The sequence below is a fragment of the Rana temporaria genome, chromosome 10 (genome assembly GCF_905171775.1).
Source record: "Rana temporaria chromosome 10, aRanTem1.1, whole genome shotgun sequence".
In the NCBI taxonomy this organism is placed as follows: domain Eukaryota; kingdom Metazoa; phylum Chordata; class Amphibia; order Anura; family Ranidae; genus Rana; species Rana temporaria.
This window is the reverse complement of record NC_053498.1, coordinates 141,785,378-141,811,276: the sequence shown is the minus strand read 5'-3', so window position 1 is coordinate 141,811,276 and position 25,899 is coordinate 141,785,378. Positions and strand designations below refer to the sequence as shown.

The following is a 25,899-nucleotide window of genomic DNA, read 5'->3' as shown; positions in this document are numbered from 1 at the left end:
ATAGGCACTGTCACTGTACTAATGACACTGGCTGGGAAGGGGTTAACATCAGAGGCGATCAAAGGGTTAAGTGTGTGCCTAGTAAGTGCTTGCTAACTGTGTGGGGGATGGGCTAACTGCGAGAACACAAAGATCTTGTGTTCCTGCTTAGCAATATTGAATTGCTAGTTATCACAAGAGGGTGGGTTCTCTGCGCCCCGAGCCCAACCTTTTTCGAGCCAATAAGAGCATCAGGCTCTAATCATGTGCTTTAAAAAAAAAGACCTAATAGAAAGGCATTAGTCCGGTGCCCCGCACATGCAAAGTAGGGCATCCGCTGAATTTTTTTCAGGGGGGGGGGGCTTTGGCAGCGGCGATGCACAGCCGCATTTAACCCTTTCTTCAAACGCTAGCAGGGGTTAAAAGCGCACCACTAGTGGCCAAATAGCGCACCTAAAACGATGGTAAAGCGCCACTTTTTAGCGGCGCTTTACTGATAACGCGGCCAGCTGGCAGTGTGAAATAGCTCTTGAGATAATTCAGCTTCACTCCATGCTCATATAAATATAGCCTAGAGAATGTACAGACCCCCCTTCAGCACATATGGACCCCCCTTCAGCACAGATGGACCCCCCCTTCAGCAAAGACCTCCCCATTTCGCACAGACCCCCTCCATTCAGCACAGATGGACCCCCCTTCAGCACAGAGTTTTCGTTTTTCTGCATCTAAATGGTGAGCTTCAAAAAATTCGTGAAATTGAATGAAAAAGTCAGTCCGGCGGTGAAAGAGTTAAACACCTTCTCCTCCCCCACTTTTTCAAAAAGTTGAGTTACTCACAGAGCCGAAATAGCTCAGTTGGGAGAGCGTTAGACTGAAGATCTAAAGGTCCCTGGTTCGATCCCGGGTTTCGGCAGAAGCTTTTTGATGAAGAGAAAAATACAACTCAGCCGAAATGACTTTACAAAATCATGTCATCTCTACACCAAAAAAATGTTGTTATTTTGTAAATGAAGTCTGAATTTTATACTAGGACTAACCAGTAACAATTTATATATATAAAAATGATTTAAAAAATAAAATAAAATAAAAATGTAAAAAAAAATTCTGTTAATTCGGATATTTCTAAATTAACCAATTTATCGAAATTCGTTAATAAACAATTGCACGTCTAATTATTATCACTCCTTGTACCTCCTGTCATTATCAGCATTCAGCACACACATAGTTGGGATATTATGTTGCAATGTCTTTGTAAAGTGTAAAAAAAAGTTGCTGTCAGAAGTGGGATTTGAACCCACGCCTCCAGAGGAGACTGCGACCTGAACGCAGCGCCTTAGACCGCTCGGCCATCCTGACAACAACTCAGCCGAAATGACTTTACAAAATCATGTCATCTCTACACCAAAAAACAAAAATGTTGTTATTTTGTAAATGAAGTCTGAATTTTATACTAGGACTAACCAGTAACAATTTATATATATAAAAATGATTTAAAAAATAAAATAAAAATGTAAAACAAATGTTTGTTAATTCGGATATTTCTGAATTAACCAATTTTTCGAAATTCGTTAATAAACAACTTCAGAACGAAACCAATTACACATCTGATTATTATTACTCCTTGTACCTTCTGTCATTATCAGCACTCAGCACTCACATAGTTGGGATATTATGTTGCAATGTCTTTGTAAAGAGATAAAAAGTTGCTGTCAGAAGTGGGATTTGAACCCACGCCTCCAGAGGAGACTGCGACCTGAACGCAGCGCCTTAGACCGCTCGGCCATCCTGACATTATAATAAATTCAACTGGATTGGCCAAAGTCCTGATCAGCTGCTCTTGCCAACCAATCCGCTTCTATCTTTGGCTGGCAATGATTAAAGTGATACTCTAAAAATTAGATAATCATGTTATAATACCATCTATACACCAAAAAAAAAATATATATATATATAAATAAATGATTGAAAAAAATAAATAAACAAAAATTAAAAAAAAAATATAAATATATATATAGGGAGAAAAATACAGCCCAGCTGAAATCACATTAGATAATCATGTAATAATACCATCTATACACCAAAAAAATAAATAAATACATAAATAAATAAATCATTTGTAAACGAAGCCTGAATTTTATCCTAGGACTAATTAGTAACAACATGTTAAAAAATAAAATAATGATATAACAAAAATGTAAAAAAATAATATGAATAAATATATATATACATATATATTCACAGGCCCAGACTGGGACAAAAAATAGACCCCCCCTTACATCAGAGTCCGCACAGACCCCCCTTACATAAGAGTCTGCATGAACCCCCCCTTACATCAGAGTCCGCATAGACCCCCCTTACATCAGAGTCCGCTTAGACCCCCATCAGAGTTCGTACAGACCCCCATCGCTTTTAGAATGGGCAAAGACCCCCATCGCATCAGAGTCCGCACAGACCCCCCATCGCATCAGAGTCCGCACAGACCCCCATCACATCAGAGTCCGCACAGACCCCCCTTACATCAGAGTCCGCACAGGGGCCCCCTTACATCAGAGTCTGCACAGACCCCCCATACGTCAGAGTCCGCACAGACCCCCCATACATCAGAGTCTGCACAGACCCCCCTTACATCAGAGTCCGCACAGACCCCCCCTTACATCAGAGTTCGTAAGCACAGCACTCCAGTGAGTGTGGGTGGTTAGTACAAAAAACATGATTTTTTTGTACTAACATTTAGAACAAAATGGAAGAGTTTTCGTTTCTGCAAAAAAAAAAAACAATAAGCGTATATTAATTGGTTTGCGCAAAAGTTATCGCATTTACAAACTATGGGATATTTTTATGCCATTTTTTTTTTTTACTAGTAGTGGAGGCAATTAGCGATTTTTTGCGGGCCTGCAACATTGCGCCGGAGAGATCAGACACCTAATTGACATTTTTGACACTTTTTTGGGAACCAGTGTCATTATTACAGTGATCAGTGCTAAAAATATGCACTGTCACTGTACTAATGACACTGGCTGGGAAGAGGTTAAAATCAGGGGCGATCAAAGGGTTAACTGTGTGCCTAGTAAGTGCTTGCTAACTGTGTGGGGGATGGACTGACTGCGAGAACACAAAGATCTTGTGTTCCTGCTTAGCAATATTGAATTGTTAGTTATCACAAGAGGGTGGGTTCTCTGCGCCCCGAGCCCAACCTTTTTTGAGCCAATAAGAGCCTCAGGCTATAATCATGTGCTTAACAAAAAAAAGACCTAATAGAAAGGCATTAGTCCGGTGCCCCGCACATGCAAAGTAGGGGGGTGGCGCCCCTTAAGGACCCACCGCCACTAAGCACAGCACTCCAGTGAGCGTGAGGGGGGGTTAGTACAAAAAACGTGATTTTTTTGTACTAACATTTAGCGTTTTTTTTTCTTAAAAACGCAAAATGGAAGAGTTTTAGTTTCTGCATCTAAATACTAAACTTCAAAAATTCATGACTTTTTCAGTAAATAAAAAAAAAAAAACTGAAAAAGTCAGTCCTGCAGTGAAAGAGTTAAACACTGTGTCCTGCCTTCCAGAGCCGAAATAGCTCAGTTGGGAGAGCGTTAGACTGAAGATCTAAAGGTCCCTGGTTCGATCCCGGGTTTCGGCAGAAGCTTTTGATAAAAGAGAAAAATACAACTCTGAATTTTATACTAGGACTAATTAGTAACAATATGTTAAAAAAAAATAATATACAGGCATACCCCACTTTTAAGTACACAATGGGACCAGAGCATGTATGTAAAACGAAAATGTACTTAAAGTGAAACAATACCTTTTTTCACTTCTAGGGTGTAGTGGGGGGTCAGGGACTGTAGTGGGGGTCTCAGGAGCTGTAGTTGAGGTCTCGGGGGCTGTAGTGGGGGTGTCAGGGGCACACTGGAACAGGTCGGGCTATGCTCTCAGAGCTTCAACTCCTTCTGCTACGGCTGCAAAATGTCTGTACAGTACTTGTAAGGCACTTTACATACACTCGCGGGTATGTCCTTACTCGCGAGTGTATGTAAAGTGAGTGTACTTAAAGTGAGGTATGCCTGTAAATAAATTTATATACAGGTCCGGATAGACCCCCCTTACATCAGAGTCTGCACAGACCCCCCTTACATCAGAGTCCGCACAGACCCCAATCACATCAGAGTCCGCACAGACACCCATCGCATCAGAGTCAGCACAGACCCCCCATCACATCAGAGTCCGCACAGACCCCCATCACATCAGAGTCCACACAGACCCCCATCACAACAGAGTCCGCACAGACCCCCCCTTACATCAGAGTCCGCATAGACCCCCCCTTACATCAGAGTTCGTACAGACCCCCATCGCATCAGAGTCCGCACAGACCCCCATCACATCAGAGTCCGCACAGACCCCCCTTACATCAGAGTTCACACAGGGGCCCCCTTACATCTGAGTCCGCACAGACTCCCCTTACATCATAGTCTGCATAGACTCCCCTTATATAAGAGTCCGCACAGGGGCCCCCTTACATCAGAGTCTGCACATTAGAATATCACATTACAATGTCTTTGTAAAGAGATAAAAAGTTGCTGTCAGAAGTGGGATTTGAACCCACGCCTCCAGAGGAGACTGCGACCTGAACGCAGCGCCTTAGACCGCTCGGCCATCCTGACATTGGTACAAAATCTTTAGGATCACCGAGAATCCTGATTGGCTGCTCGTGCCAACCAATCATCTTCTATCTTTGGCTTTCGAAGCTTAAAGTGACACTGTACTCTGTATTGAAAAGAAATAAATCGGAGATGCGTTATATGTGTGTTTTTGAAGAACGCACCAAAAAGTGCGCGCTGAGGCGTTATGGAAGCCCGGGTTGCTCTGATAGCGTCCTTCATCTCGTCTCCATTGTTGGGTCCGGTGTCTCTCATCTTCCTCCTGACAATACACCACAGATTCTCTATGGGGTTCAACACCGTCCCCTCCCCCACTTTATAAAAAATCTGCCTTTCCTGCAGAGCCGAAATAGCTCAGTTGGGAGAGCGTTAGACTGAAGATCTAAAGGTCCCTGGTTCGATCCCGGGTTTCGGCAGAAGCTTTTGATAAAAGAGAAAAATACAACTCTGAATTTTATACTAGGACTAATTAGTAACAATATGTTAAAAAAAATAATATGAATACATTTATATACAGGTCCAGATAGACCCCCCTTACATCAGTCTGCACAGACCCCCCTTACATCAGAGTCCGCACAGACACCCATCGCATCAGAGTCAGCACAGGCCCCCCTTACATCAGAGTCCGCACAGACCCCCCTTACATCAGAGTCCGCACAGACCCCCCTTACATCAGAGTTCACATAGACCCCCTTACATCAGAGTCCGCAAAGGGGCCCCCTTACATCAGAGTCTGCACAGACCCCCCTTACATCAGAGTCTGCACAGACCCCGTTAACATCAGAATCTGCACAGACCCCCCTTACATCAGAGTCTGCACAGAGGCCCCCTTGCATCAGAGTCCGCACTGAGCCCCCTTACATAAGAGTCCGTACAGACCCCCCCTTACATCAGAGTCTGCACTGACCCCCCTTACATCAGAATCCACACAGGTCCCCTTACATCAGAGTCCGCACAGACCCCCATTACATCAGAGTCCACACAGGTCCCCTTACATCAGAGTCCGCACAGACCCCCCTTATATCAGAGTCTGCACAGTTGCCCCTTACATCAGAGTCTGTACCGACCCCCCCTTACATCAGAGTCCACAGAGCACCCCTTAAATTAGTTTTATATATAAACTGGGAGGCAGGACAGAGAGGGAGTTTACTGACCCCAGGATGGAGGTTCAGGGGCAGTCTGCCTGCAGCTTTTATATGGCGTTCCAAATCTTCCTTCACATCTTCCCGAGGATGATTGGGCTGGGCAGACACAGGGGGTGTGGGCGGGGCAGACACAGGGGGTGTGGGCGGGAAAGACACAGAGGATGTGGGCGGGGCAGACACAGGGGGTGTGGGCGGGGAAGACACAGAGGATGTGGGCTGGGCAGACACAGGGGGTGTGGGCGGGGAAGACACAGAGGATGTGGGCGGGGCAGATCGGAGTAGAGATGTGGGGGGAGGAGGAGGAATTGTCCGAGCCGAGAGCGGAACTGTCAGTGTCGGCTCTGAGGCTGAGCTGTGTGTGAGATACACAGGTCAGCCAATCAGCCGCTAACATTACTGGTAGTTGCGCCAGAGCCCGGAGATGACACAGGCATGGCCACATAGTGGTAGGTGAGTGGCGGCCGCGACCTGTGTTACCCCTGTCCTGGCCTCGGGGAGGCGCCGCTTACCTCCCGCTGTGTGGCCTGATCATCAACAGGCCACGGAGGGGGTGGCCTCGGCCCACCGGGCAAATGCCAAGTTTTCCCTATGGCCAGTCCGGGCTTGTATATATACACACACACAAACACATACACATATACAGCTTTTGATGAAGAGAAAAATACAGCTGAAATGACTTCACAAAATCATGTCATCTCTACACCAAAAAAAAAACTGTTGTAATTTTGTAAATAAAGCCTGAATTTTATATTAGGACTAACCTGTAACAATATATTTAACCACTTGCCGACCCGCCAATGACAGATTGACGGTGGCAAAGTGGTTGTAGAATCCTGACTGGACGTCATATGACGTCCTCAGGATTCTGAGACGCTGCCCCCGGGGGCGCGCATCGCGGCGATCGTTGTTGCAGGGTGTCAGACTGACATAGGGTTGCCACCTCATCCCTTTAAAACAGAACACATATGAAATACACAGGTTCTGTGGCTGATTTAATGCAGGTAAGGCACCAAATTAGTCTAATTACCACCTTAATTAGCCACAGAACCTGTGTAATTCATATGTGTTCTGTTTTAAAGGGATGAGGTGGCAACCCTATGTCAGTCTGACACCCCGCAACACCGATCAAGGTAAAGAGTCTCTCACGGAGACACTTTACCATGTGATCAGCCGTGTCCAATCACGGCTGATCACGATGTAAAAAGGAAAAGCCGGTAATCGGCTTTTCCTCACTCGTGTCTGTCAGACGCGAGTAGAGGAGAGCCGATCGGCTGCTCCTGTGACAGGGGGGGGTTTGTGCTGATCGATCATCAACACAGCCCCCCCGAGGATGCCCACTGGACCACCAGGGATGCCCACTGGACCACCAGGGATGGCCATATAGACCACTAGAAATGTAAAAAAAATAAAATAAAGGATGCCACCCTAGACCACCAGGGATGAGGAGGACACAGAAAATGGATGCCAATCAGTGCCGCAATGAATGCCAATCAGTGCCCACAATGGGCATCACTGATTGGCAGGCATTGTTTGGCACTGATTGGCATCCATTAGCAGTGCTGGGACAAGGTCATTCGGTGCCCAGGGCGAAGATGGCAAACTGCGCCCTCCCCCCCGGTGTAAAGAACGAGTCAGTGTCGGTTTCCCATACCGCCTCCTGGCCGGCCTCTCGGTGAAGTCCCACCGGCTGGGACAAGGAATCGCCTGTTGGGCGCAGTGGCGACTCTAGGAACAATATATAGGGGGGGTACATAAGATGCCACAGTCAAAACTTGGGGGGCACTAATAATTTTTACCAGTAAATTATACCACGGAAATTAAACTAAATAAGTGTGTGTGTGTGTGTATATATATATACACACACACACACAAAAGTCAAGAGTAATGTGGTATTTTTATTGTCTTATTGTGGAACCACACCAGCAATGTTATGTTAGAATGCATTATTAACACAAGTGGTGAGGGGGACTGTTAAACCCTGAAGTTTTTACCACCCGCTACTCCAGTTAGCTGCATACAGGCAGTGGCTGGGGGTGTATACATATTTCAGCCATGTTTAGTGTCATGGCAGCAATTACACCCTGTGTTGCTTTTGGCAGGTGCTTCCACCCACTGTGTACAACCCCTTCAACTGAATGAGGATGCTCTGCAACAGCCCCAAAAAGTGTGAATGAGCCCTAAGGTGTAGCAGAGAGACAGAACATACAGACCTTGCATTCTTTTCTCCCAGGTAGAGACCTAATGTAGGAAACATGATTTCTGCTGGTTTAAAGGAATGCAAGTGTCCCTCTGATGATAAAGATCTTTCACAGCCCAGTGTCAGGATGAACATGAACAGACTGTAAGAGCATGTCTTCCTTGGATCCCGTTCCCCTCTATCTCTGCTGCCTGCACCAACCTACCATGCTGCTGCCCCTTTCCCTATCACTGACTATCCATGCTGCTGCTTTCTATTCCTGAAGCAAAGGAAAAAAACTCACTGTGACACAGAAGAGCAGAGGGCTCATTTTAGCCACTTCCTCCTCCTCTGAAACTGCTTAAAGCGGGGGTTCACCCTTAGAGGGCACTTTTCCCCCTTAGATTCCTGCTCGTTATTACTAGGGGAATCGGCTATTTATTTAAAAATATGTGCAGTACTTACCCGTTTACGAGACGCATCCTCTCCGTCGCTTCCGGGTATGGGCTGCGGGAATGGGCATTCCTTCTTGATTGACAGGTTTCCGAGAGGCTTCCGACGGTCGCATCCATCGCGTCACGATTTTCCGAAAGAAGCCGAACGTCGGTGCGCAGGCGCAGTATAGAGCCGCACCGACGTTCGGCTTCTTTCGGCTACGAGTGACGCGATGGATGCGACCGTCGGAAGCCTCTCGGAAGAATGTCAATCAAGAAGGAACGCCCGCTCCCGAAGACCCATACCCGGAAGCGACGGAAGAAGATGCAGCTCGAAAACGGGTAGGTACTGCACATATTTTAATATAAATAGCCGATTCCCCTAGACCGAACGAGCAGGAAGCTAAGGGGAGATTTTTTTTTTTTTTTAAATGGGTGAACTCCCGCTTTAAAGTTGTCCAAATCTGGTGGCAGGAGAAAGGGGAGGGGCTGGAGTAGCATGATTGGATAAGAACTGGTATGTGACTGCACAGATCCCTGTCTATGCGGAACAAGCACTGGTATGACGACATCCTGCATCTCCTTGCTGTGCTGTGAGTTTTACCAGCATAGCTTTCTGAGCATACAGACAGGGACGGGAGCACTGCTCGCTTCAGGAGCCGGGTCTGCTGCAGTTATTATGGCAAGCAGGAGACCCGGTCTGCTTTTGAATTTGGAAGCATATGGGTGAACTGACTGTGCAAGCGCTACTCGCATTGACTTTGGAGTCAGCGTTGAGAGGGAGGTGGGAAGAATTCACTGCAGGAAATTACATGGGTTCTCTCTTGTGATTACTCTGCCCGATAGAGAAGTGAGGGGCGGGACTGGTCTCAGTCTTGTGCCGGGTGTAGGAGCGCACTCGGCACATGCTGTTGTTTTCTATGTAGCGCGGCCAGTACACCAGCACTTCTACTGCGCCCCTCTTCCTCCAGTAAATGGTCCCGCCCAGGGCATCCGTCCCCTCCGCCCACCCCTTGTACCGGCCCTGTCCATTAGTACAACACATACAATAGTGCCCATCTATGCCCATCCGTGCCACCTATCAGTGCCCATCCAATGCCGCCTATCAGTGCCCATCCATGCCGCCTATCCGTGCCCGTCCGTGCCGCCTATCCGTGCCCGTCCGTGCCGCCTATCCGTGCCCAGCCGTGCCGCCTATCTGTGCCCAGCTGTGCCGCCTATCCGTGCCGCCTATCCGTGCCCGTCCGTGCCGCCTATCCGTGCCCGTCCGTGCCGCCTATCCGTGCCCAGCCGTGCCACCTATCTGTGCCCATGCGGGCCGCCTATCCTAGCCCATCCATGCCGCCTATCCGTGCCGCCTATCAGTGCCCATTCGTGCCGCCCATCAGTGCCGCTTTTTTTTTCTGCCAGTAAATCCCTTATACAGCCCACTTCCTGTTTCTTGGCTGGTCATTAGCCTAGGATTATGACATCGTGCATAACTCTCTCTCTCTCCTGAGAGTTTGCCAAGAAGGGAAGGGGGAGGAGTCATAAGAGGGCCAATGAAAGCTGCAGAGCTGGAGGTGTGTCTGTGTAAATCCAGGAAGAGAACAGGCAGCCGATTCAGTTGCCCACAGTTAAAATTACAGTATATATAAAATAATATGCAAAGTGATTGGAGGGAAGCTTCAGAATGGCAAAGATGTTTTTATTACAAATGATGTGAGTAGTTCCTCTTTCAGTGCGCTGTCATGTGACCTGTTGGTTAAAATGTGTCAGGTAGGTACATTATTATTACTGTCATTATCAGCATTCAGCTGTTATCTCAGTATCTCAGCACACACATAATTAGAATATCACATTACAATCTCTTTGAAAAGAATTAAAAAGTTGCTGTCAGAAGTGGGATTTGAACCCACGCCTCCAGAGGAGACTGCGACCTGAACGCAGCGCCTTAGACCGCTCGGCCATCCTGACATTAGTAAAAAGCATAAAGTGACACTGTACTCTGTTTTGTAAATAAATAAATAAATTTCTTCATCAGTTTATCGGGGTATACCGCGCGCCGGCGTATAACGCGCACCCCAAGCTGAGAAGGGAAGTTTTGGAAAAAAATTACTTTTTGGATGCTCAGCCTCGTCGGTGTCCGTCTGCTGTTGGCGTCCATCGGCGGCCTTGTCCGGCGTCCGTCTGCGGCCTTGCGCGGGGTCCGTCCAGCCTTGTCGGTGTCCGTCTGCTGTCTTGCCCGGCGTCCATCGGCGGCCTTGTCTGGCGTCCGTCTGCGGCCTTGCGTGGGGTCCATCCAGCCTTGTCGGTGTCCGTCGCGTCCGTCTGCCGGTCCGTCCAGCCTTGTCGGTGTGCGTCGCGTCCGTCTGCCGGTCCATCCAGCCTTGTCGGTGTCCGTCGCGTCCGTCTGCCGGGGGTTGCAGCGTTGAATTTGGCGCCTCGGTCGATCTGTGCAGAGCCGGATTTCCGGTGTGTTCTGCTTCTCTCGGGTCTTCTCGGCTTCTCTCGGCTCTTCTCTGCGGGCGGAGCCGAGCCTAGCCGAGTGCGCAGTACACTCGGCTCGGTCTTTGTCGGGCTTTGATGGCGGCGCTCAGAGACAGCGAGGATCGGCTGTCTCTGAGGAGGATCGGCGTATGTCGCGCACCCACGATTTCCCCCAATTGATTTTAAGGGGAAAATAGTGCGCGGTATACACCGATAAATACGGTACATATTTTTGGTCATCCCAATACGCGTATATATTGATTGGTTGGCGCAAAAGTTCAAACTATGGGATATTTCTATGGCTTTTTTTTAAGTAATGGCGGCAATCAGCGATTGGCAGAAAGAAAAAAAACACAATTTTTTTTGTACTAACGTTTAGTGTTTTTTTTTCTTATTCTGCTAGAAAAATGCTATTAAAAGCGTAAAATGGAAAATTTTTGATTTCTGCATGTAAACGCCGAGCTTAAAAAATTCCACGAAATTTAAATTTGATGAAAAATTCAGTCCAGCAGTGAAAGAGTTTAACACCGTCTCCTCCCCCACTTTTTTTAATAATTGGATTGGCTTTTGGAGCCGAAATAGCTCAGTTGGGAGAGCGTTAGACTGAAGATCTAAAGGTCCCTGGTTCGATCCCGGGTTTCGGCAAATATTTTTTGATGATGAAAAAAATACAAGGAAATGAAGCCTGAATATTATACTAGGACTAACCGGTTCAAAATCCCATGTTCCCCCCAAAGCGTAAAATATTGCAAAAAAAAAAAAATATTTATATATATATACAGTGGTAAACCTTTGTTTACACGTAACGTGGTGAACGAGCAACTTTTATCTTTTTTAACCACTTCCCGACGGCCGTACGACTTTGTACGGCCGCAGGGTGGCTCTACATCTCTGGGAGGCCGTGTTTTTACGGCCTGCGCGCGCGCGCCGCATCGCTGAGATGCCGATGCGAGTGCCTGGCGGCCGCGATGTCCGCCAGGGACTCGCGATCGGCGGCTACAGGGACAAGACGTGGAGCTCTGTGTGTAAACACAGAGCTCCACGTCCTGTCAGGGGAGAGAGGAGACCGATTTGTGTCCCTTGTACATAGGGACACAGCATCGGTCACCTCCCCCAGTCACCCCCCTTCCCCCACAGTTAGTAACACAATTCAGGGTACACATTAACCCCTTCCTCACCCCCTAGTGTTAACCCCTTCAATGCCAGTCACATTTATACAGTAATTAGTGCATATTTATTGCACTGATAGCTGTATAAATGTGAATGGCGCCAAAAATGTGTCAAAAGTGTCCGATGTCTCCGCCATAATGTCGCAGTCACGAAAAAAAATGCTGATCGCCGCCATTAGTAGTAAAAAAAAATAATAAAAAATAATAATTCTGTCCCCTATTTTGTAAGCGCAATAACTTTTGCGCAAACCAGACGCTTCTTGCGATGTTTTTTTATTATTTTTTTAACAAAAATATGTAGAATAATACGTATCGCCTAGACTGAGAAAAAAAAAATAAAAAAATAAAAATTGGGCAATTTATTATAGTAACAAGTAAAAAATATTGTTTTTTTTTCAAAATTGTCGCTCTATTTTTGTTTATAGCGCAAAAAATAAAAACCGCAGAGGTGAACAAATACCACCAAAATAAAGCTCTATTTGTGGGGAAAAAAGGACGTCAATTTTGTTTGGGAGCCACGTCGCATGACCGTGCAATTGTCAGTTAAAGCGACGCAGTGCCGGAAGCTGAAATTTCACCTGGTCAGGAAGGGGTATATGTGCCCAGTAAGGAAGTGGTTAAATCCTGACTACGTTTGCGAGTGTTGTCTCGCAAAACTAGCAGAATTCAAGCTAATGGGGCGTGCAATACCGCATTTGGCCAGAGGTGTGGGGGCGCCGGTGACATTCGGGACTACTGAGTTAGAGTGTTTCCAAGGGTTTCCAAGATCAGCCGAGCTGTCCCCGAGTATTTCTGAGGCTCTTCGGCACCCCCTCCACCACCTCTGGCCACATGCGGTATTGCATGCCATAGAAGTCAATGCGGAACAAATTATCTTAGTTTCCCATGACTTCTATGGGGAAACGTGCTTTGATATGCCAGTGCTTTGGATTACAAGCATTCTCCTGGAACGGATTCCAAGGTTCCACTGTACTAGGGTTGCACCGATACCAATACCTTTGGGCAGTGTGAAAGTGAGTGTTAGGCCCCTTTCACACTGGGGCGGGAGGTGCGCTGATGGTATAGCAGCGCTATTTTTAGTGCCGCTATACCGTCGGAATTGCGGTGGTATTTGGCCACTAGCGGTGCGGTTTTAACCCCTGCTAGCGGCCGAAGAAGGGTTAACACTGCCGGCAACCGATCACCCCTGACTCCAGTCCCCCACTGTGGTCCTCGGCCCCCCTCTGTGTTCTGGTCTCCCTCCGTGCTCCTCGTTCCCCCTCTGTGCTTCTCGGTCCCCCTCCGTGCTCCTCGTTCCCCCTCCGTGCTCCTCGTTCCCCCTCCGTGCTCCTCGTTCCCCCTCCGTGCTCTGGTCCCCCTCCGTGCTCCTCGTTCCCCCTCCGTGGTCCTCGGTCCTCCTCCGTGCTCTGGTCCCCCTCCGTGCTCCTCGGTCCCCCTCCGTGCTCCGGTCCCCCTCCGTGTTCCCCGGTCCCCCTCCGTGTTCCTCGGTCCCCCTCCGTGCTCCTCAGTCCCTCTCTGTATACTTGGTCCCCTCCCTGCTTTTCGGTCCCCCTCCGCCCCCCCTTTCCTTGATCTGTCAGAATGGAGATCGGAGGAAGGAGCCGGTAAATATGTCATTTACCGGCTCCTTCCTTTTCTGAATGCACAGATCACTCACTGTCTATTCATAACTGTCACTGAGCATCGTAAACTCTGCTTCAATTTATGAATGGAGAGGAGTTGCTGTCTCCTCTCCATTCATCTTCAGTGGAGCTGAGACTGCAGAGAAAGGGACTGTGGAATCTGTCCTCAATCCCTTTCCATGTCTCAAAAGCAGCTGACAACAAAGCAGCTGGCAGCCGCTTCTCCTCCTCTCCCTCCCCCAGCGCCACACTGATCACCCCTGACTCCAGTCCCACACTTCGGTCCCCCTCTGGACTCCAGACCCCCTCCGTGCTACTCGGCCCCCCTTCGTGCTTCTCGGTCCCCCTCCGTACTCCGGTTCCCCTCCGTGCTCCTCGGTCCCCCTCCGTAGTAAATAGTATTTGTAGTAAATAAATATTAAAAAGGTTAAATTGTAAAGATAATTAAAAAAAACACACTGACACCCCCCCCCCCCCAAAAAAAAATAAAGCATTGTAAAAAAAAGAATTGTAAAAGATAAAATTGTAAAAAAGAAATACTGACAGGAGAGGGACCAAGGAACATGGAGGGGGGCCGAGGAGCACAGAGGTGGGCCAAGGAGCACGGTGGGGGGGGGACGAGGAGCACAGAGGTGGGCCAAGGAGCACGGTGGGGGGGGGACGAGGAGCACAGAGGGGGGCTGAGGAGCACGGAGGGGGTCCAGAGCACAGAGTGGGACCAAAAAACACGGAGGGGGAGAAAAAGGATAAAAGGATCATTAAAGTGTATCTAAAGCCAACATTTATTTTTCCTTTCTAGATAGTGCTAGAGGGTTAAACTAACGGTCACTTTTTTTTATTTTGTTTTGTTTTGTTTTTGCCATATGTGTTCTTCTTAGGGAGATTTCTCATCACTTCCTGTCCAAGAGACTCCACAGGAAGTGAGAGGATATCTTTCTAATGTGAAGAAAATCATTTAATACACAGCGGTATTAAATATATATATGAAATTTGGGGGTTCTGAGTAATTTTCTAGCAAATAAATGATAATTTTTACATGTTGGAGCGAAGTGTCAAAATTGGCCTGGGTAGCAAGTAATTAACCACTTAAGACCCGGACCTTTATGCAGGTAAAGGACCTGGCCAGTTTTTGCAATTTGGCGCTGCGTCGCTTTAACTGACTGTCGTGCGACGCGGCTCCCAAACAAAATTGGCGTCCTTTTTTCCCCCACAAATAGAGCTTTCTTTTGGTGGTATTTGATCACCTCTGCGGTTTTTATTTTTTGCGCTATAAGCAAAAATAGAGTGACAATTTTGGGGAAAAAAAACAATATTTTTTACTTTTTTCTATAATAAATATCCCCCAAAAATATATATATAAAAACATTTTTTTCCTCAGTTTAGGCCGATACGTATTCTTCTACCTATTATTGGTAAAAAAATTGCAATAAGCGTTTATCGATTGGTTTGCGCAAAATTTATAGCGTTTACAAAATAGGGGATCGTTTTATTGCATTTTTATTAATATTTTTTTTACTACTAATGGCGGCGATCAGCGATTTTTTTCGTGACTGCGACATTATGGCGGACACTTCGGACAATTTTGACACATTTTTGGGACCATTGTCATTTTCACGGCAAAAAAATGCATTGTTTACTGTGAAAATGACAATTGCAGCTTGGGAGTGAATCACAAGGGGGCGCTGAAGGGGTTAAGTGTGACCTCATATGTGTTTCTAACTGTAGGGGGGCGGGGCTGGACGTGTGACGTCATTGATCGTGTTTCCCTATATCAGGGAACAGACGATCGATGACGGCGCCACAGGGAAGAACGGGGAAGCTGTGTTTACACACACCTCTTCTCGATCTTCAGCTCCGGAGGACCGATCGCGGGACTCCAGTGGCGATCGGGTCCGCGAGTCCCGCGGTCACGGAGCTTCGGACCGGGTCGCATGCACGCTTGTGCGCGACCCCATGGCTGGGCTTAAAGGGCAACGTACAGGTACGTGATTGTGCCCAGCCATGCCATTCTGCCGACGTATATCGGCGTGAAGGGGTCCTTAAGTGGTTAAAGGATATGAGGTCGTCACTGAGGTGAGCGCACAATCAGTATGGTAAGTTGTTTTTATTTATTATTGTACAAACATGGGCAAAATTACATATAGAAGAGCAAAGAACCTTCGGTACCAAAGTGACTATATTCTAATACAGACTGATTTTACTGTTGTGGGTTTAGAAACACTTTAACAAAAAAAATAACAATTATATACATTTTGTATAAGTGTAAAATAAAGAAAAACATTATTTTAATTAAATAGAAAAATTAGAACAAGCAGTGAAAGAGTTAAACGCGGCCTCCTCTGCACTTTTTCAAAAAGTTACTGTGAAGCCACAGCCGAAATAGCTCAGTTGGGAGAGCGTTAGACTGAAGATCTAAAGGTCCCTGGTTCGATCCCGGGTTTCGGCAGATGTTTTATTTTTTTTTATTCAATAGTTTTATTGTTAAAAAAAAAATAAAAAAACATCATTACAGACATTATCAAACTTATATGAAATATACAGTCTACAAAGCTCGCCCCCTCCTCCTTCCTTCGCCGCCAGGCTAATCAAAAAGCAAAGCCTGCTTCACGCATGCCCAATTCATGAATTTTACAAATCTGAAAATTCATGAGTTTTATGAACTGGAAAATCTGAAAATTCATGAGTTTTATGAACTGGAAAATCTGAAAATTCATGAGTTTTATGAACTGGAAAATCTGAAAATTCATGAGTTTTATGAACTGGAAAATCTGAAAATTCATGAGTTTTATGAACTGGAAAATCTGAAAATTCATGAATTTTATGAACTGGAAAATTTTAAAATTCATGAATTTTATTAACTGGAAAATTTTAAAATTCATGCATTTTATGAATTGGAAAATTTTAAAATTCATGAATTTTACGAACTGGAAAATTGGAAAATTCATGTATTTTATGAACTGGAAAATGTAAAAATTCATGAATTTTACGAATTGGAAAATTCATGAATTTTACGAATTTGAAAAATCATGAATTTTACGAATAAAAAATTCATGAAGTTTACGAATTAAAATATTCATGAATTTTACGAATTAAAAAATTCATGAATTTTACGAACTGGAAAATGTAAAAAATCATGAATTTTACGAATTTGACAAATCATGAATTTTACGAATTAAAAAATTCATAAATTTTACGAATTAAAAAATTTATGAATTTTACAAATTTGAAAATGAGAAAATTCCTGAATTTTACGTATTGTAAAATGTGAAAATTCATGAATTTTACGAATTAAAAAATTAGAAAATTCATGAATTCATGAAAAGCTTTTGAAGAGCCCTATTATTTAAAACCCTTTTTTTTTTAAAAAAAAACATTTTTTTACAATCACTTTAACTGTATTGTTTGGTGATTGTCACACTACAACACACACACACACATATATATAAATAAAATATACTGTATATTTATTATTTTTTGAAATTTAAACTAATTTGTCCTAGTTTAAAATTCAGGTTTTATGTACAATATTACAAATTATTCCTTCTTCTTTTTTTTTGTAGAGGTAAGAAATAGATTGTTTGTTTAGTTTTTTTCTTTTGTTTTTCTGTGTACTAGGGTGGGGCTATCTGTGGGAAATGTTTTGTGTGTTTTTGACTTCTTTTTGTACAATGAAAAATGTTAATAAAAACACAATGGGCCAGATCTACGTAGGGTGGCGTATTTTTAGGCAGGCGTAGCGTATCGTAGTTACGCATACCCCGCCGCTACTTTGAGAGGCAAGTGCTGTATTCACAAAGCGCTTGCCTCTAGAGTTACGGCGGCGTAGCGTAAATCTCCCGGCGTAAGGGCGCGGAATTCAAATGATGAACAGGGGGGCGTGTTTTATGTAAAACAAGCTTGACCCCACGTAAATGACGTTTTTTTTCATAAGGCGCATGCGCGCGCATGCTCAGTATCACGTCGGATTTTACAAATTAAATTAGGCCCGCTCAATGCCCAGACGACGTGAACGTAATTTACGCAAAGCCCTATTCGCGAACGTTTTACGCAATGGACGCAATGGACGTACACGACGGAAAATTCTACACTGGCCCGACGTTCATACTCAACATTGCGTACGCCTCATAGAGGCAGGGGTAACGTTACGCCGAAAAAAGCCTTACGTAAACGACGTAAAAAAAAGCGCCGGGCGGATGTACGTTTGTGGATTGGCGAAGCTAGCTAATTTGCATACTTGACGCGGAAATCAACGGAAGCACCACCTAGCGGCCAGCGTAAATATGCACCTAAGATCCGACGGCGTACTAAGACGTACGCCAGTCGGATCGAGCCCACATACATTTGTGGATACAAAACAAGATATGACGGGGCCTAATCATCATAGGTGTGCGCAGCCTTTGGCATTAGGGTGTGCACCCCCAAAGCTCAAACGCACTCTACCGATCACTCATGATGTTTATTCAGAAAGGGAAGGGGCCGGTAAATGGGATATTTACTGGCCCCTTCCCCCACTCATCCTAAAACATCCACAGCAACAATCGGTGGGAGAGGGGGGGGGGGCAGGCAGTGCTGTAGGGGGAAGGAGGGCGAGCCAGGTCAGTAGGGGGAATCTGTTCGGCACAGGGTGGTGATTAGGGTGTACCTGGGCACACCTGGCACACCCTGTGCGCACGCCTATGCTAATCATGCGTAGCCCTTCTACATAGGGATTAACTACATGTAAAAAACTTTTTTTTTTTGCTAGAAAATTACATAGAAGCCCAAACATTATATATGTTTTTTAGCAGACACCCTAGAGAATAAAATGTCAGTCATTGCAACTTTTTATCTTGCACTGTATTTGCGCAGCAATTTTTCAAATAGCACAGTGTCTGCAATTCATGGGCACAGTGTCTGCAATTCATGGGCACAGTGGCTGCAATTCATGGGCACAGTGGCTGCAATTCATGGGCACAGTGGCTGCAATTCATGGGCACAGTGGCTGCAATTCATGGGCACAGTGGCTGCGTTTGATGGCACAGTGGCTGCGTTTGATGGGCACAGTGGCTGCGTTTGATGGGCACAGTGGCTGCAATTGATGGGCACAGTGGCTGCGTTTGATGGGCACAGTGGCTGCGATTGATGGGCACAGTGGCTGCAATTGATGGGCACAGTGGCTTCGTTTGATGGGCACAGTGGCTGCGTTTGATGGCACAGTGGCTGCGTTTGATGGCACCGTGGCTGCGTTTGATGGCACAGTGGCTGCGTTTAATGGCACAGTGGCTGCGTTTGATAGGCACAGTGGCTGCGTTTGATGGCACAGTGGCTGCATTTGATGGCACAGTGGCTGCGTTTGATGGGCACAGTGGCTGCATTTGATGGGCACAGTGGCTGCAATTGATGGGCACAGTGGCTGTGTTTGATGGGCACAGTGGCTGCAATTGATGGGCACAGTGGCTGCGTTTGATGGCACAGTGGCTGCGTTTAATGGTACAGTGGCTGCGTTTGATGGGCACAGTGGCTGCGTTTGATGAGCACAGTGGCTGCAATTATTGGGCACAGTGGCTGCGTTTGATGGGCACAGTGGCTGCGTTTGATGGCACAGTGGCTGCGTTTGATGAGCACAGTGGCTGCAATTATTGGGCACAGTGGCTGCGTTTGATGGGCACAGTGGCTGTGTTTGATGGCACAGTGGCTGCAATTGATGGGCACAGTGGCTGCGTTTGATGGGCACAGTGGCTGCGTTTGATGGGCACAGTGGCTGTGTTTGATGGCACAGTGGCTGTGTTTGATGTCTGTGTTTGATGGCACAGTGGCTGCGTTTGATGGGCACAGTGGCTGCGTTTGATGGGCACAGTGGCTGCGTTTGATGGCACAGTGGCTGCGTTTGATGGGCACAGTGGCTGCGCTTGATGGGCACAGTGGCTGCGTTTCATGGGCACAGTGGCTGCGTTTCATGGCACAGTGGCTGCGTTTCATGGCACAGTGGCTGCGTTTAATGGGCACAGTGGCTGCGTTTTATGGGCACAGTGGCTGCGTTTGATGCCACAGTGAGGCTGCGTTTGATGGGCACAGTGGCTGCATTTGATGGGCACATTGTCTGCGTTTGGTGGGCACAGAGGCTGCAATTGATGGGCACAGTGGCTGAAATTGATTTTGTTTTCATAATTTTTTTATTTGTTTGCGCCCCCTTAAAAAAATTGAACCCAGCCGCCACTGTTGAGGTCTATACAGTAGACCTCAAGTTGCATCAAAGTCTGACCAAAGTAGTGCAGGGTGCCATGGACTACTTTGACGTCACTGAAACTTTAAGTTGTACAGATATGAATGGTACTCATTGGAAATCATGGGGTACGAATTGTCATGCGATCTCGCAGTCCCTAATCGCATGACAAGTCGAAACATATCCTAAGAGCATTCAGGACTTATCTTAGTATCTCAGCACACACAATTGATGGGCACAGTGGCTGCGTTTGATGGGCACAGTGGCTGCGTTTGATGGCAAAATACGCCGCTACCGCGTCTGTCGCTCAGGTGTGAATGGACTCTTAGTATCTCAGCACACACATATTTAGAAGATCACATTACAAAGTCAAGGGTCAAAAATGTTGCTGTCAGAAGTGGGATTTGAACCCACGCCTCCAGGGGAGACTGCGACCTGAACGCAGCGCCTTAGACCGCTCGGCCATCCTGACATTGTTATAAGATTGACTTGGAGCCGCCACAGTCCTGATCACTTCAGCAGCCACAGTCTTGATCAGCTGCTCATGCCTTAGCCCCCATTCACACCGGTGCGACTTGTTATATGATTTGACTGGTCCAAATTACATGACATCATCTTTCACATTATAGAAAAAAATTGGCTTATCTGTTTTTTTTTAATTCAGTGAATTGTATTTTTCCCCCAAAAAATTGCGTTTCAAAGTCCGCTGCGCAAATACAGTGTGGCAAAAAAATATTGCAACAACGCCATTTTATTCTCTAGGGTCTCTGCAAAAAAAGTATACAATATAATGATTGGGGGTTCTAAGTACCGTATTTATTGGGGTATTGCGCGCTCCGGGATATAGCGCGCAACCATAGGTGTGTGCACAGGGTGTGCCAGGTGTGCCTGGGCACACCCTAATCACCCTGTGTTGTGCAGATTGCACCGAAATATACTGCGTTAAACATGCACTAACGCACAGAAAAATACAGCATTAAACGGCACATAACACACCGAAATATACAACGTTAAACGTGCACTAATGCACTAAAATATGCTGCATTAAACGTGCAGTAACACACTGAAATATACTGCGTTAAGCGTGCAGTAACGCACAAAAATAGACCCCTGATATTTCACCAAAGCTCCCTAAGGGGGCTCCTAAAATAAAATAAATATATAATAAAAATAGAAAACTACTGACACTGTCCACTGACCTACTGACACCAATCTCTGCCCTACTGACACCGTCCACCGCTCTACGGACGCCATCAGTATACTGTATATACACATGCAAATATGTTTGAGCTTTGGGGTGCACACCCTAATGCAATAGGCTGCGCACACCTATGCGCGCACCCCTAAAGTGGACCCGCATTCCTGTAAAAAAAAGATTTTAGTACTTACAGTTTTGGTGTCTTGCGCGGCGTCCATCGGCGGCCTCGTCGGGGTCCGGCGTCCGTCTGCGGCTTCGGTGGTGTCCTCCTCGCCGGGTCCGGCGTCCTTCTGCGGTGTCCTCCCCGCTCGATCCCCGCTTCCCGCGCTGAGTTTGAACTACTGGGCCGGCATATACCGAGCGCAGTACACTCGTGTATAGTCGGGCAGGCTCGGCTCCTCTCGCGGTCACGTCCTGTGCGTCCTGTACGTTCAGGACGTGACTGCGAGAGAACCCGAGCCTGCCCGACTATACACGAGTGTACTGCGCTCGGTATATGCCGGCGCAGTAGTTCAAACTCGGCGCGGGAAGCGGGTATCGGCGTATATCGCGCACCCACGATTTTGCCCTGAATTTCAGGGCACAAAAGTGCGCGGTATACGCCGATAAATACGATAGTTTTCAAGCAAAAAATACTGGGCCGGATTCATAAAGAAGATACGCCGTCGTATCTCTGAGTCCGGCCGGTCGTATCTCTGAGTCCGGCCGTCGTATCCATGCGCCTGATTCATAGAATCAGTTATGCATAGATCTCCCTAAGATCCGCCAGGTGTAAGTGACTTACACCGTCGGATCTTAGGCTGCAATTCTAGGCCGGCCGCTAGGTGGCGATTCCATTGCGGTCGGCGTAGAATATGCAAATGAGTCGTTACGCCGATTCACGAACGTACGCTTGCCCGTCGCAGTAAATTTACGCCGTTTCCGTAAGAGATATGCGGCGTAAAGATAAAGCTGCCCCCTAGGTGGCGTAGCCAATGTTAAGTACGGCGTCGTTCCCGCGTCGAAATTTGAAATTTAACGTTGTTTGCGTAAGTCGTCCGTGAATGGCGCTGGTCGCCATTTACGTTAACGTCGAAACCAATGACGTCCTTGCGACGTCATTTAGCGCAATGCACTTCGGGAAATTTTAGGGACGGCGCATGCGCAGTACGATCGGCGCGGGAACGCGCCTAATTTAAATGATCCACGCCCCCTACCCGGATCATTTGAATTAGGCGGGCTTGCGCCGGGCGGATTTACGCTACGCCGCCGCAACTTTACAGGCAAGTGCTTTGTGAAACAAACACTGGCCCGTAAAAATATTTAAGGACCGTCATTTTATTCCCTAGGGTCTTTTATAAAATACATATATATATATATAAAAATGTTTGGGGGATCTGAATAATTTTCTAGCAAAAAAGAGATGATTTTTACATGTAAGGAGGGGTGATAGAATTGGCCCGGAATGGAAGCGGTTAAATGGAAAAATGTATCCAGCAGTGAAAGAGTTCATATAGTCTCCTCCTCACTTTTTTAAAAAAAAGTCAATCCTCACAGAGCCGAAATAGCTCAGTTGGGAGAGCGTTAGACTGAAGATCTAAAGGTCCCTGGTTCGATCCCGGGTTTCGGCAAATCTTTTTTGATGACACACAGCTACTTTCAAGAAATAAAGTATAAATAGTTGATAGAATGAAACTTATATTAATTAGTACTTTCAATAAAATCGATTTTACAAAAGAAAAACATTCCATAAATCAAAGACTAGTCATCGCAAAGGGCACAGTACAGGGGGGGGGGGTGGGGTGTTAGGAGGGCACAACACTGGGATCAGGAGGGCACAACACTGGGATCAGGAGGGCGCAGTACAGGGGGATCAGGAGGGCACAACACTGGGATCAGGAGGGCACAGTACAGGGGGGGTCAGGAGAACACAACACTGGGATCAGGAGCAGTGGCGTCTCCAGCTTTCATATTTAGGGGGGGCACATGGGGGGACAGGGACAAAAGTAGGGGGGCCAACTATAAAATGCAATTTATATATATATATATATATATAATCTCCTGGGGCCCTTTACTACGATCCCACAATGGGCCCTTTTACATGTTCTGTCGTGAGCTCCCTTCCTACTATACTGGGGCCCCCCAGGGTGGCAGAAAACAAGAGATATATGTCACCAGCACACCAAGAAAATATAAGGGTCCAAAGCAGTGGGAGAACTTTCAGGGTTGCAAAGGTTGTCTTGCCACCGGGGGCCTGGTGTTCTGCCACTGTGGGGTTCCCCAGCTGTCCTGTCCCTGCTTTTTACAGCGCTGGTCTGGCGTCTGTCTCCTTGGCAGCGGCGGCAGTCTATTAGGACCTAGTGCTGGTGACATTATGGGTGCATTCAGGGGAAGGCTGGCACTATTGGTTATAGAGAGCCGAGCCCCCAGCTGGTCACCTGGCAGCAGTAATGCTGTATAACCTTCTCTGTTGACATGCTGATCGGGATGTGATCCAGGTGATGCTCCCAGTCAGATCTAATAAACACAGTATTTATTAGCATCAAGAGTACAACCACATATATATATAATCAACCATATGTTCAGCAGCCATGTGGGCTCTATGCCTGTAAAGTGTGGGCTTTGATCAATAAAATCTGATATTTAACACTAGGATTTGATTGGGAGCATCACCTGGATTGCATCCCGATCAGCATGTCAGAGAAGCGCCACTGCTGCTAAGCAACCTGCAGGGAGCTCAACTGTCTACAACCAATAGAGATGGGCTCGGGTGTGTTTGAAATCCCACATGCCCGATCCCGCCAGGAAGCCAACACTCCACAGTGCTAATCACAGGCAGTGAGACATTTCCTGATCTGTGCAGCAGCGGACCGGGAAATGTCTCACTGCCTGTGATTAGCGCTGTGCAGTGTGGGCTTCCTGGCAGGCTCTGGCATGTGGAATTTTGAACATGCCCAGCCCATCTCTAACAACAAATTGTGTTGGCCCTCCTGTACATCAGCTCCATAAAGTAACCAGCTCTGGGTTCCAATGTCCTGCCGCCGCTGCCATGGAGGCAGAGACCAGCGCTGTGAATAGCCGGGACAGGACAGCAACTCTGGTTGTTCCAGCACTGGTCCACACTGGGACGATTCCCCCATCCACCTATAATGTGTAGATGGGGGAATTGGATCATTTCTTTTTTTTTATTATTCAACCTAATAGTTGAATGAAAAAAAGTGATCAATGTATGGGCTGCCTAAGAGCTCAGACCAGCCATAGACAGTTTAAATCTCAGCTGGTTCAGCAGGAACTGGCTGAGATTTGAACCATTAATGAGCAGATTCTCTTATGATTATCACTAGTGGTTGCTGTATAGAATACAATTGCTGGGCAGGAGGGATATTCCCGTCAGCACTGTTTGTGTTGATGGGGGAATCATGCAAGTTTTTTTCCTGCAATCTGTGGATGTAGGAAAAAAATTTGCATTGTATATTACCTGCCTAACTGAAAGTGAAAGTGTAACAGAATGGCCCGTGACACCCAGAGACTTTTGAAGGATGGGGTTTACTCCTGTGCCAGCGTCACTATGCCCTTTTGGGCATAGGGTGACTGAGAAATGATAATTATAAATTACATGAGATGGGACATTACTGAGAATTCATGTATTGCAGGATATCTTGAAATATTACAAGTTGTTAAAGTCTGACTCCGACAGGTCAATAGAGTGTTTTCATTCAATGTGGGGACACATGCTTTTGAGGTGTTAATTGAGTCTGCTCCTAGACATTCCTTTGTGTGATGCTAATACTGTTTTGTGTCCATTGTGCTAATTAGGTCTGCTCCTAAGACCTGTTCATTGTGTATGCTAATGACATTATTAAGATGTGGAATGTGACTTGTCAAGCTGTAGTAATTAACCCCTCTAAATGCAGAGCCAGACCGTCTGGGTAATAAGTAGTAATTAACTCATCAGAATGTCATTATCTAAAAGAATGTGTATGAAGCCCCCCATTGTGTGATGTGTGGGTGGAGTGTGTCTTTGTCCCTGTGATTAACTGTAACATGCTTGTACTGTATATAACAAAGCTAAGTTACCATTAAAGGATTCATTCATTCATTTTGGAACCAGTACCAGAGCTTGTTTTGTCTCGGTTATTCTGGGAAATGAAATGGGTCGTGTCTGATGTCTGTCGGACTGTCTGATAACCTGTCGTGGGGCGATGGATTGGAATATTGTAAACGGTGGTGACCGTTACAGAAAGTAAATTGTGAATGTCTTGAAAGAACAGGAGAGGGGGAGGGAGACAGATGGGGGAGAGAAGGGATAGAGATAATGCAGTTCAGTGATTACAGTGTACTGCAGTCTGCAGTGCACACACATACCCACGGTCCAGGCTAGAATCTCAGGCATCATTCACACACATGCTGCTGATTTTCATATTTCCTGAACACACATCCCCTCTCTTCAGATACAGCAAACCGAGATAGTGTGGGTGGGACTGAAAGGAGAAGGAGGAAGAGCTGTATTCCTCCCTGCTCGTATGTGAGGAGAGTGGTGGCTGGACTCGCTGGGCTGTAAAAGAGTGTCATAGACTGACACTTGGCTCAGCTTGCAGTCACCACTCTCAGAATTTACAGGCTGGTTCTCCTGTCCTAAGGACGGGAGAAATCAGTCTGTTTTTTCAGTAACTGAGATGAAGGCTTGGGCCCCCCTCCCCCACAGTGCTCATGGAGTCCTTTCTGCAACTCGCTCTTCTCCGTGCCAATGAGGATGCAGGGGAAGGAGCAGATCGGGCAGCTGTGGTTGTGTGAACGCTCGCATTATGCAGTGTCAGCGAGCAGAGGGAGGGGGAGGAATGCCCCGCAGAGCTGACTGAGGACGCTCTCCCTCTCAG

At 46.5% G+C, this 25,899-nt stretch overlaps 11 non-coding genes across 11 annotated transcripts; 6 read left to right on the top strand and 5 right to left on the bottom strand.

The window, feature by feature from the left end:
* Nucleotides 1-819: 819 nt before the first annotated feature.
* On the top strand, nt 820-892 carry TRNAF-GAA. The gene has a single exon. It is a non-coding gene; the product is annotated as a tRNA-Phe (tRNA).
* Nucleotides 893-1,252: 360 nt separating this feature from the next.
* Nucleotides 1,253-1,335, bottom strand: TRNAL-CAG. Its single transcript has one exon. It is a non-coding gene; the product is annotated as a tRNA-Leu (tRNA).
* Nucleotides 1,336-1,686: 351 nt separating this feature from the next.
* On the bottom strand, nt 1,687-1,769 carry TRNAL-CAG. Its single transcript has one exon. It is a non-coding gene; the product is annotated as a tRNA-Leu (tRNA).
* A 1,768-nt stretch (nt 1,770-3,537) lies between these two features.
* TRNAF-GAA lies at nt 3,538-3,610 on the top strand. The gene has a single exon. It is a non-coding gene; the product is annotated as a tRNA-Phe (tRNA).
* Nucleotides 3,611-4,548: 938 nt separating this feature from the next.
* Nucleotides 4,549-4,631, bottom strand: TRNAL-CAG. Its single transcript has one exon. It is a non-coding gene; the product is annotated as a tRNA-Leu (tRNA).
* A 340-nt stretch (nt 4,632-4,971) lies between these two features.
* TRNAF-GAA lies at nt 4,972-5,044 on the top strand. Its single transcript has one exon. It is a non-coding gene; the product is annotated as a tRNA-Phe (tRNA).
* A 5,212-nt stretch (nt 5,045-10,256) lies between these two features.
* Nucleotides 10,257-10,339, bottom strand: TRNAL-CAG. Its single transcript has one exon. It is a non-coding gene; the product is annotated as a tRNA-Leu (tRNA).
* A 1,085-nt stretch (nt 10,340-11,424) lies between these two features.
* Nucleotides 11,425-11,497, top strand: TRNAF-GAA. The gene has a single exon. It is a non-coding gene; the product is annotated as a tRNA-Phe (tRNA).
* Nucleotides 11,498-16,016: 4,519 nt separating this feature from the next.
* Nucleotides 16,017-16,089, top strand: TRNAF-GAA. The gene has a single exon. It is a non-coding gene; the product is annotated as a tRNA-Phe (tRNA).
* A 4,145-nt stretch (nt 16,090-20,234) lies between these two features.
* Nucleotides 20,235-20,317, bottom strand: TRNAL-CAG. The gene has a single exon. It is a non-coding gene; the product is annotated as a tRNA-Leu (tRNA).
* A 2,263-nt stretch (nt 20,318-22,580) lies between these two features.
* Nucleotides 22,581-22,653, top strand: TRNAF-GAA. Its single transcript has one exon. It is a non-coding gene; the product is annotated as a tRNA-Phe (tRNA).
* The last annotated feature ends 3,246 nt before the right edge of the window (nt 22,654-25,899 follow it).